This window comes from Budorcas taxicolor, chromosome 21 (assembly GCF_023091745.1).
Source record: "Budorcas taxicolor isolate Tak-1 chromosome 21, Takin1.1, whole genome shotgun sequence".
Classification (NCBI taxonomy): Eukaryota; Metazoa; Chordata; class Mammalia; order Artiodactyla; family Bovidae; genus Budorcas; species Budorcas taxicolor.
This window is the reverse complement of record NC_068930.1, coordinates 9,606,564-9,618,991: the sequence shown is the minus strand read 5'-3', so window position 1 is coordinate 9,618,991 and position 12,428 is coordinate 9,606,564.

Below are 12,428 nucleotides of genomic sequence, written 5' to 3'. Positions count from 1 at the left end.
TTCCTGAGTAATGGTTATCTTAGGTAGAGAAATACTTCATGCAATTATAATAATGCCCCAAAAGTTAATTGTTTGGAAAATATAGCCTGTTCAGGTAAGTTTACATCAGTAATCTGATACGTGGATATTGGTAAATTTTAAAATCCAGGATACCCTTTTGGGCATAGACCTTCTTAAGATAGAGTTCAAAGAGGGTCCATTTAAACTGGATTACTGTATCAGTGTTCTTTGAAATGCCAGGTTGTTACACCAAAATCCTCAATTACATAACATTGCATAGATCAATGAAATGTTGTATCTTCGATGAATAAAATACATATTTTGAGCACACATTAATAGTTTTAAAACTGACCAATACACAGTAGAGTCCTGGCTAGTGGAGGGTACGTTCTAGTTAATAGAAGGATGAACTCCTTCTGGAAAAGCATGGTCTGCATTAAATATCTTTTGGTCAACGTACTCAACACTCACTAAAACCTTTCACACTCTGGCTTGTCTTCCTAGTTTAATGTACATCTCTCTTTTCTTCCACATTTAATTCCACAAATTAAAATGTTCACAATTTAAGAAAAAATACTTCAATACCAGTTGGCTTACGAGGCTCTACACATAGTTTTCAATACATACCTATTTTGTAATCTCTTTCAAAGCCACTTTTAGAAATTATTAATAGTAAAATTAGGTTTCTATTTCCTGAGTTGAAAAATCAGACATGTTCATCTTTAGTGTAAAAGGCTTAAACAAGATACACTGCTTCAGGAGAAATCAAAACATTTTTGTTCAGATGATTTATGATCATGGATTCCTAACTGGGCCAACACTAATGCAACCTGATGTAATTCAATATTGAGATGTAAATTCATTTCATAGACTTATAATCTTATTTAAAAATCAGGAGTATTGTTTTAAAATTTATCCTTACATAACCGTGGGCAATTTATTATGTTCTTGTTATTTGTGTGGTTTTTATCAACTCTTACTTATACTCCTGATGAGGCTCTTCTACATTTATCCAGGAAAATTAGGTGAATATCTTGCCTTCTGTTAAACTGAGGGAATTTTTATGAAGTCTGTATTCTCGAAAATCACTACATGGCTATCTGAAACTCATTCAATTCCCACTATCCCTACCCAGGAGGCAGCTCCCTGCGCTAGTAGCTGATAGATCTGAAGGCGATGCAGGTGTCTCTGGGAAAGGGATTGATCATAGCTGAGTGCCTGGTATCTTTGGTCAGGGAAAGAGACCACTTCACAGTCTAGGATATTCTCTTTGATGCATGACTATATGGTACACAGAGACCGAAAAGTACTGACAGCGCAGTGCAGTAGCTGGACAGAAGGTGAGCATCTGGAAGTCATTTCTATATGTAATTAAGAGACTTGCAACCTTTGGCCAGGTTTCCCCCAGCCCCCCTGCCTCCAGTTCACCTTACAGCAGAGTGTGGATTATCCTTGCTACCTGTCAGGTTTTGCTTCTCATAGCGATTTTGAGACTATAGTACACCAAGATTCACTCCTTCCTTCGTTTTCATATTGTGAAAAAAATTTCTGATATTCTGAATCTGCCGGCTGAAACATTTTGACACTGCTCATTTATAGTGTGGATATTTTCTACAATTCATATTATATCCACTTTGGTCATTCTCACAGATACTGCTGTTTATAGAATAGTTGAGCTTGAACCATGTCAATGCCTAGAAATGTCAATGGTGATGACTTTATTGTTTTAACCAGATTCACTTTGTTAAGAAAAATAAAGACATTAAATACTTAAAGCCAGCCAAAATGGTGGAATAAGCACCTCTGGAGATTCTCTCCTCCATAAAGACAAGGAAAAAATTTGCAAAAACAATCAGAGTCAACTTTTTTCAGAACTCTGGAAATCTTGCAGCATCCCAAGAAATATTTATGCAAGAGAAATAGCTGAATCTCAGTAAGAACTGTAAGTTTTATGGTATTTTAACTAGTCTTATTTCCATCCCCCTTGCCCATCTCTAGTTCTGCTTATCCTTGAAGACCAACAGTTCACAATCATGGTAGAAGCAGCAGCATAGAAGCCACTGGAAGAATGGGGTTGGAGCTCTTTCAATGACTTCTTCCCAGAGAATTGTCTGGTGGTTTCCTGGAAGACCTCAGTTGCAAGACTGTCTTTATTTTCTCTGATCAGAGTTTGCCACCAATGCTTTTCCAAGTATTTAATGAGAAAAAATCAGAGGCATTTGTGGCTGCCTGAAGTAATAACCATTGGAGCAAACCACAGGCCAACCATAAACTAAAAAGGAAAAGTTGAGTAATGAGAGGCTTCAAAAAGCTCTGCCATTGCTGGGAATTCAGATGACCTTGTACATGCATAGACCAAGGACTTTGCACAAGCCAAGGATTGTTACTCCTGCTCAGGAAAGACCTGGAGATATCCTAACTCACCTTAGGTTGATCTTGGTGAACTGCTCAAGCAGAAAGTGAAGATGAAGGCAGAGTTGTCAACCTCCTGGCTGGGTGTTGGAGGATGTCCCAACATGCATACAAAGCTGTCAGCAAAGACTGGGAGAGTTATTGGTTTCAGGTGCTTATGGAAGTACTGTCTAATCATTTGGTGACTAAGAAACTACCTGAGAAAGACTTCAGAGTCTATCTTTTATGAAGAATAAGAATTAGTTCAGATGAGTTGCTGAACAACCAAAACCAGCAACTTCATCAAACTCTTAGCAAAAGGGTAAGTAAATCTAATTTCTAAAGGTATCCTATTAGTTTTCCTCAAAAAAAAAATTATGAGACATGCAAAAAATAAGCATGCCCCATAAAAGTGGAAAAAGTCAATAAACCGTCTTGAGAAAGTCCAAATGTTGGAATGTGTAAAGACTTTAAATTGACTTTTAATATATTCATATAACTAAAGTATGAAAATGATGTATCACTGAGTAGAAAACTCAGTGGTAAATAAAAAGTGATAAATAAAAAGATAGAAATTATTTTTTAATGCATAAATTATAGAGTTTAAATAAAAATAGCTGAAATGAAAAAATCCCCCAGAGGGGCTCAACATCAGATTTGAGTAGGCAGAAGAAAGAATCAGCAAACTTGAATATAGGTCAATTGAGGTTATCCAGGTTGAGGAACAGAAAGAAAAGAGAATGGAGAAAAATTAATAGAGCCTTGAAAACCCATCAGATACTATCAAGTGTACCAATATATGCATAACAAGAGTCACATAAAGGGAGAAGAAAAAAATATTTGAAAAAATAATGACCAAAGACTTCAAAATTTGATGAAAAATATTAACATACCCAGAAGCTCAATGAACCTGAAGTAGGATAAATTCAAACTCATTCCTGGACATATAATCATACTGTCAAAAGATAAAGACAAGGAGAAAATTGACTCATACACAAGAAATTCTTATCAGAAAATGTGGAGACCAGAAGTGAGAAGGATAACTTCTTGGAAATGCAAAAGGAAATGACTATCAAGCAAGAATTTTGTATCCAGCAAAACAATCCTTCAAAAATGAAGATGAAATTGAAACATTCTCAGATAAAACAAAATTCAGCATTAGCAAGCCTGTCCTACAAGAAATAACAGAGTCCTTCAGGCTACAATAAAAGGACAATAGATTCAAATGCAGATGAGGAAATAAAGAGTACAGATAAAGGGAGCTACATGGGTAAACATAAAAGAGCATAAATGCATTTTTTGTTCACAACTTTTTTTTACTCCTAATTTAAGAGGCAACTCCATTAAAAAGTTATAAATCTTTGTTGATGGTCACAAAGTGAGAAAATATGTGTGACAATAACTACAAAGAAAGGGAGAGGGAACAAACCTGTATGGGAACAAACTTTTTGTATAATACTGAGATTAAGCTGCTATTAATCAAAACTGGGCTTCCCTGGTGGCTCAGAGGTTAAAGCGTCTGCCTCTAATACGGGAGACCTGGGTTCGATCCCTGGGTGGGGAAGATGCCCTGGAGAAGGAAATGGCAACCCACTCCAGTATTCTTGCCTGGAGAATGCCATGGACGGAGGAGCCTGGTGGACTACAGTCCATGGGGTTGCAAAGAGTCGGAGACGACTGAGCGACTTAAGAAAAAAAATCAAAACTAGACTATATATCAAGATATTAATTATAATCCTCAGGGAAAACACTAAGAAATATATGGTAAAATAATAACTAAAGAATATATAGTAAAAGATACAAAAAGGATACAAAAAAGGATACAAAAGATACAAAAATGGCACACTAAAAATATACAACAGAAGGCATGGAAGTATGGAGGAATAGAAAAAAAGACATAAGACAGAAAACAAATAGCAAGATGGCAGACTAAATCCTACCTTATCAGTAATCATATTAAATGTAAATGAATTAACACTCCTATTAAAAGGTAGAAATGGCAGAATGGGTAAAAATCATGATCCAACTATATGCTGCCTACAAATCAGTAACACATAGATTGAAAGTAAAACCAAAAAATAAAAAAGGAAAAAGATAAACCACACAAACTTAACAAAGAGAGCCAGTGTGGCTATATTAATCTCAAGCAAAAGAGACTTTAAGACATAAATTGTTACTAGAGACAAAGACATTACATAATAATAAAAGGATCGGTCCATCAGGAAGACATAATTATGCACATATATGTACCTAACAACCGAGCGCCAAATGAAGGGAAAACTGACAGAGCTGAAGTGAGAAATAGCCAATTCAGTAATAGCAGTTGGAGACTTTAGTGCGTCACTTGCAATTGTGGATAGAACAACTAAAACGTCAGCAAAGAGAGGACTTGAACAACACCTTAAGCCAAGTAGCCCTAACAGACATGCATAGAACAACAGCAAATGCACATTCTTTTAAAGTGCACATGGAGCATTCCTTGGGGTAAAAAAGTCTTAATATTTTTAATAGGATTGAATCACACGAAATATGTTCTCTGACCACAAGAGAATGAAATTAGAAACAACTAACGGAAACTTGGCAATTTTATAAATATATGGAAATTTAACATGACATTCCTAATTAATCAATGGGTAAAAGAAGAAACCATAGATTAATGGTTGCCTGGATGGGGGGTTGGGGAAATGGGTAATGACCGATAATGAGTGTGGCATTTCTTTATGGGCTGATGAAAATGGTTTGGAGTTAGATAGTCACGATGGTTGCACAACCTTGTGAATATACCAACAATGCACACACTAAAGAGATGGTTTGTGGTATGTGAATTATATCTCAACTCAAAACCAGTGATACAGCTTACTTCACATACCTGTAAACAAGCTATTTTTTGACAGACCAATAATCCTTCCAGAATCCAAGAATGGAACTGCAGTCACTGTGGCTGTGAAGTGAATGGAAACTCAGTATTAACACTCATCTGGTTAGAGTCTGTGCTTACTAGTTAACATCAACATCAGGCCAAATCCACAGTAATTTAAAAATCCCAGGTGGTGAGTGTTCCTACTCACTTAATCCACTGAACAAACAGTCACCATTCCAGTGAGGCCCCTCAAGGAACAGAGACCACTAAAAGTAAAACACCATGAAATTAATGTGTTTGAAAATGTAATCAAGTGGAAAATTCTGGAAAGTACTAGGAAGTACTCTTCTGTAAAGTACTTGTAAATCATATTGCTTTTTTCCTAGTTTACAACACTGATTGGTACCATTTTTTATCTATAACAAAAATTTATAGGGGGGTATTATTTACTAAAGGTCATTTTGTATCTTTTCATCATAATTACAGCTATGTGTTTATCATGATTTAAAAAAAAATACTTCTATCCAAGGCTGTTAATAATTCTCTGAAACTGATAAAGATCACTGTTTAATTTATTGACCAAACAATTACACCCACTTTGAGGATATGCAGTCTAATTCAGTAGACCAAAACAATGTTTAGATTTTAAATTAAAAGAGATTTTGTAATTATGCATAAGAAACAGTAGATGTATCTTGCCCTTTTCAGGTTTATCTTCTTTAATTTTAGGTGATTGGTCTGGTAAAAAATTTTTCAAGAAAAATATACATCCAGTTGCAGTATTATTAGTATGATCTTACTATTTGAAACAATCCAGTAAATTGTGTTGTGAGTTATGATTAAGGAGTCCTGTACATTGATTATATAATGCAATCATGCATAAAAGCACTTGGTAGACAATTCTAAAAGGAAAATCTTTTTTATTTAATCCCTATCTTCCTATAAGAATTCTTTATCCGTGTAATTTTTTATATCTTGTAATTCATATTAAAGTAGGCTTTTTTCTAATTACAAAAGCAATACTGCAGCCTAGAGAAAGAGATGAAGAAAAAGCTTACTATCCCAATAACCCCTTCATAAGTATTTGTCTTTTCAGTCTTTTCTATGAATGCTACACATAAACTTGTGGATTTACTTAAATGACATCTTAGCATACAAACTATTTTATAACTTGCTTTCTTCAACTAATATTTTGTGAAAATCATATCAATAAAAATACATACATACATACTGGCTATGTAGTATTAAATTTTTTACCAATATGTAATATATATATTTAATACATTTTTAAACAAAAAACTTTGCTTTTATTGAACTAGAAAGCATCGATTTCTCTTAGTTCCTTTATGTAGGATCAATTCATTTGGGAAGGCAGATGGGAGATTAAATTTTACAAGCAAGTATTAGATTGCTACTACTTTTAAAGGTATATATCATCAGTTTAGCTCTTTTCAGCTAGAGCAATCTTGGAAAACTTTAGCTTTCTATTTAATGTCAAACTCACTGTGACTAGAGCCCTGAGCTAGGATTTCATTCAACATGTACTTTGATTAGTGCAATTGTCTAGTATGCCACAACCACTACAGTCTTCAGTAAAGAGATTTTCTCCCACCCCAGACATTTCCACTTGGCATGTTTTTTTCTAGAACAACAACAAAAAATGAGCTGGGATCTGATCAATTAACCTGTTTAATATTAATTTCAAAGCATTGATTTACATCAGATTCTCAGTGAAAATACTTATAGTTAGCACAATAATCTGGGATCCCTGCAAAAACAAAATATGGGATACAGCTTTTTTGTTAAAACAAGCAGCTCACAGAAAAAAATGTGTTAATGCCAACAAGAGAATGACATCGAAAAAGACAAGATTAGTCGCAAAGGGGTGGGGAGGAGCAAACTACACTTTTGGGGAGAGTTTTCGTGGCTCACAGACAAGTGGCTGAGGAACTCTGTAGACTGAGAAAGCGTGAAGAGTGAAGAGATGAAGGTGAGGGAGAAAAGAAAGGTGGCGGGGGCGGGGGGGAGGGGGGATGAGAAATACCACCGCAGGAAGAAGGCATGACTCAAAAAGTGAGCGTCACATCACCAGTACCTGTGTTTTCTTGCCGTCCTCCTTTGCTTTAACAATATGCACCTTGCTTTGCGACGCAGAATCCAAACTTAAGGAAAGAAACTGAATTTGATACTGCCGGTGGTCTCTGCCTCTAGCAAACCAGCCCCCCTAGGCCCCCGTTTGTTTCCTGCCAGTCGTTCACGACGCAGCCGCTGAGACGCTCATCGGCCAGGGGGCGGGAGGCTGCACTGTATCGTGAAGGCTAAGGTGGTCGTGGTGCCTCTGAAGAACTTAGGAAACCTACACAGAGCAAGCATATCTCTGCTGAATGAGACTGAGCCAAGCGAGGGGGTGAAGGTGAAGGGAAGGCCTGGAGTTCTGCAGGTCATTAAAGAAGAAATGATGCCCGATCCATCATGAAAGGTCCCAGGATTTGCAGTGTCTGACAGGAAAAGCGATATGGGGAAATACTGAAATTCATTCCAAAGGTAAACATGGAAATGTGAGATTAAAGAGCAGAATCATCTGATATCACAAACAGCGAGAAGAAAACAAGAAATGACTTGATTTTTGCCTGTGCCTGTGGCCACCTCAAGGAGTTGTCTTCACACGCCATCTTCCTTTGGGACAGTCCTACCCAGCCCCATATCTTTGCATGGATCTCACAAATCGTGATGTGTCTGGGTTGGCAGTTCACCTCAGAAGACGCGGCAAATTCCTTAAATAGCATTCATCACGTCCTGCCCCGCCTCACCTTCAGATTTCTCACAGGTTCTTTCTCAGCCTCCGTGCCAAACTCACAGATAATTTGTGCAAACGTGGATCATTTCTACTTTAGATCAGGTTACTCTCTATTAGATGATTCCCATTATTTGTAGGTAAATATTTGAATGATCTTAACCAGAAACTGTAGTGGCCATAAACTGCAAAATGCACTTTCCATTTTACCAATGTTAACAATGTCTTTATTCTACTTGAACATGAAGAACCTTCTAGAAAACTCTGCGAGTTCCCTGTGTACCACTCTCATGCCGTGCTTTTCTCTACAGTCGTGAAGAGCCAATGCAGCTAGCTGCAGCCGCGCCTGAAGATACGCCATGTGGTACTTCAGCACCATAAGCTGCTGTGACACTGCACACTTCATAGTTTCAGTTAAACGAGTGCTTTCTTCCTTAACCTGAAGCTTTCTCATAACAAAACATTTTAATGTTATTTTTACTATTTGAAGTAACATACAAAACATTCACCTCTAAGTGATACCCTAGTGCCTCTCAATAAAAGAAAAAAAATCCAAATGAGACCAAAATCTAAGAAGGGAGCCCACCCAGACCACCAAAATCTGAGAGAACTGAAAAAAAGATCTTCAATGTCTACCAAGTTTGTAAAGCATTAAAAAAAATTCTCCCTGCAATCCCAGCCCACCTTGAACTTAGGAAGAAAGAATGCAGGGTATAAATAATGAATGAATAGAATAAATAAGTATGATGATGATGACGTGTGCAAAAACAACCAGTCATTCTTTTTAGACTTGTGACGTCAATTCTTTAGCTATGTTTTGCCCTACATAAAGGTTTAAGAATATTCAGACGTGTATCTGTTAACACAAAATAATCACTCCAGTTCTAAAAATACTCTCCTGCTACTAACTCAATTTTTTTTTTAAGTGCAACAGAAAAGCTTAATTAAACTTTCTGGTTGTTAAAGCTCTGCTTCCTGAAAAAATATACTATTCTTAGAGTCCCACAGTCCAACTGCAAGAAACAACTAATATATTATCAGTCAAGAAGTAATTCCTTTCTTGTGTTTAGCACTGAGGCCACTGGGTGGGGTTTTAATTGAGTAAACTCAAGGCTGAACTGGGCAGCTGAAGAGAACTCTGTTCTGCTAGTAATGTCAGCCTCAGGAGAGGGAAACTGACAAGAGGCCAAATTCCTCCAGGAAATTTGGGACTAGTTGAAACCATCCTACCCCACCTTGCTTTGATGATGGTGACTGATGATAAGTTTTAAATTTTCAGCACCTGGTGTTAACAGCACAGGCTTCACAGCTCCTAAACAACAACAAGGAAAGAATGAAAGCATCATTTACAGTTTGGCAACGTCACAGAGCCCACGGGAGAGGAGAAGGTAGCAGGGTGAGGAGAGAGGCTTGATTCCCTTCTCCACACCTTATACATGAGAACGGCCACACAGACGAAAGAAGCAGGTTGCTTGGGGCTCTGGGGGAAGGGAGCCACAGGCAAGGCCAGGTTGGCTTTGAGTAGGCTCAAAGGCTGCACCCTAAAGAGAGGCAGCTGGGGGCAGCACCTTGTCCCAGGCACAGGGCTTGCCTGCTGCTGCTGCTGCTGCTGCTGCTGCTGCTGCTGCTGCTAAGTCGCTTCAGTCGTGTCCAACTCTGTGCGACCCCACAGACGGCAGCTCACCAGGCTCTGCCATCCCTGGGATTCTCCAGGCAAGAACACTGGAGTGGGTTGCCATTTCCTTCTCCAATGCATGAAAGTGAAAAGTGAAAGTGAAGTCGCTCAGTCGTGTCCCACTCTTAGCGACACCATGGACTGCAGCCTACCAGGCTTGCCTAGACACTGATAAACCCCGCTGGGTTTCAGGCCACCTCCTCTGTCAGGTTCCGTGCCTGCTAGGCACAAGCTGGCATGGGAATCTGCATAGTTCCAATGTCCAAAGGAAACCAAGGCTTTCCAGAGGTCGAAACAACTAGCCCGAGCCACGTGACAGTATAGCAAGGAACCACCTGCAGTCCTGAGAAGTGGAGAGGGCCACGTTTGTTACAAGAGGAGAGCAGTGCTGTGCTGCCCTCAGTCACTCAGTCGTGTCCACTCTTTGCGACCCCTTGGACTGCAGCCCGCCAGGCTCCTTGGTCCATGGGATTCTCCAGGCAAGGATACTGGAGTGGGCTGCCATGCCCTCCTCCAGGGTAGCTTTCCAACCCAGGGATCAAACCCAGGTCTCCCGCATTGCAGGTGGATTCTTTACCATCTGAGCCACCAGGGAAGTCCAAGAATACTGGAGTGGGTAGTCCATCCCGTCTCCAGGGGAACCTCCCAACCCAGGAATGGAACCAGGGTGTCCTGCATTGTAGGCGGCTTCTTTACCAGCTGAGATAGCAGTGGTACCAAAGGAAAATTAGTAGATAGAACTGTCTTCAGGGTCTAATTGTGAAAGGGGTAAGATGAAACTCCAACCATTCATTCACTCCCAGGAAACACCTTTGAAGTGGCAAGGCCTGCTTTGGGCTCCGAGGGTTCAAGAGTGAACAGTACAGAGCTGGGGCCTGCCTTCAGGAAGCTATATTCTAGTGAAGAAAACAGACAGCAGACATAAGCGTCCCCACATGGATGGTGACAGAGCAGGGCCAGCATTGCGGCTGCGGCAGACGTGGCCCGCGAGTCAGAAAGGCTTGAAGCCGCCGGTCTAGGGAGGGCTGGGGACCCGTCCAGGCAGAGGTCTGCCCTCCAGCAGGGCGGGCATGTTCCGGGACTGAGGCAAGACCAGCGATGCGCACCCTGGGGGACGAGGCCAAGGGCTGGCGGGGAAGTAGGACCGAGGGTGTGGCGGCTGCGCTTTGCTGCTAAAGCCGTCGGGTTTTCTCCCCAGGATAAGGAGAAGCTTGGTGCGTCTGGTGCAGGTTGCTATTCCTCCCACCTGTTGATGGGTGGGAGGCGGCTGGGGGTGGAGGGCAGGCAGAGGGGCACCGGAATTGGGTGTGGCCTGCGGGATGGGGGCGGGGGAAATGGGGGCGAAAGTGGATTAGATTCACCTGACCGGAGAAGCAAGGAGCTAAACCAGGCATGACTGGAGACGAGGAGTAAGGAGAGAGAAAGGGCCCAGGTTTCTACAAAATCTTCCTGTTCTGTCTCCATCTTGTCTCCATCACCCTCTGACACCGCTCTCTGAGGCGGCCAATGGCCCTCCCCTGTGGGAGCTGCCCACCCGCCCATCTTCTTCGGCATCACCAGTGGTCTTCACCATCTTGACCCTCCTCTCCTGGAATGTGGGCCCCCGGCAGGCTCCTCGCGACTCTCTGTGTCTTTGGCTCCCCGCTCTCTTTCTAGCCCTTACGTCCACATGGCTCCCAGGTGGCCCACAGCTCCAGCATCACCTTGAAGAAGGGGCCTTCTGGACGCCCCTAGGGGGACTGGATCACACCCCTAGGCCAGGACTGACCCTGCCCCAGGTGGCCTGACCACACCCCCAGGCTAGGGTTCACCACTATAGCTGACGGGACCACACCCCCCTGAGCATGGTGCAGCCTCTTCAACTTCATGAAAGTTCTTGCTGTTGTTCAGTCACTGTTTTATCCAATTCTGCGACCTCATGGACTGCAGCATACCATGCTCTTCTGTTCTCCACTATCTCTGGAGTTTGCTCAAATTCATGCCCATTGAGTCAGTGGTGCTATCTAACCATCTCATCCTCTGTCACTCCCTTCTCCTTTGCCTATGATCTATCCCATCTTTTCCAGTATCAGGGTCTTTTCCAATGAGTCGGCCGTTTGCATCAGATGGCCAAAGCACTGGAGCTTCAGTTTCAGCAGCAGTCCTTCCAGTGAATATTCAGGGTTGATTTCCTTTAGGATTGACTGGTTTGGCTTCTTTGCTGTCAAAAGGACTCTCAAGAGTCTTCTCCAGCACAATTTGAAAGCATCAGTTCTTCAGCACTCAGTCTTCTTTATGGGCCAACTCTCACTTCTGTACATGACTACTGTGAAAATCATAACTTTGATTATGTGGACTTTTGTTGGCAAAGTGATGTCTCTGCTTTGTAATATGCAGTCTAGAATCATAGCTTTCCTTCCAAGAAGCAAACATCTTTTAATTTCATGGCTGTAGTCCCGAGTGATTTTGGAGCCCAAGAAAAGAAAACCTGTCACTGCTTCCACTTCTCCCCCCTTCTATTTGCCATGAGTCATACACTGGAATCAAGATTGCTGGGAGAAATATCAAAAACTTCAGGTATGCAGATGATACTACTCTAACGCCAGAAAATGAAAAGGAACTATGGAGCCTCTTGGTGAGAGTGAAAGAGGAGAGTGAAAAAGCTGGCTTAAAACTCAACATTCAAAAAACTAAGATTATGGCATCCAGTCCCTAACTTCATGGCAAAT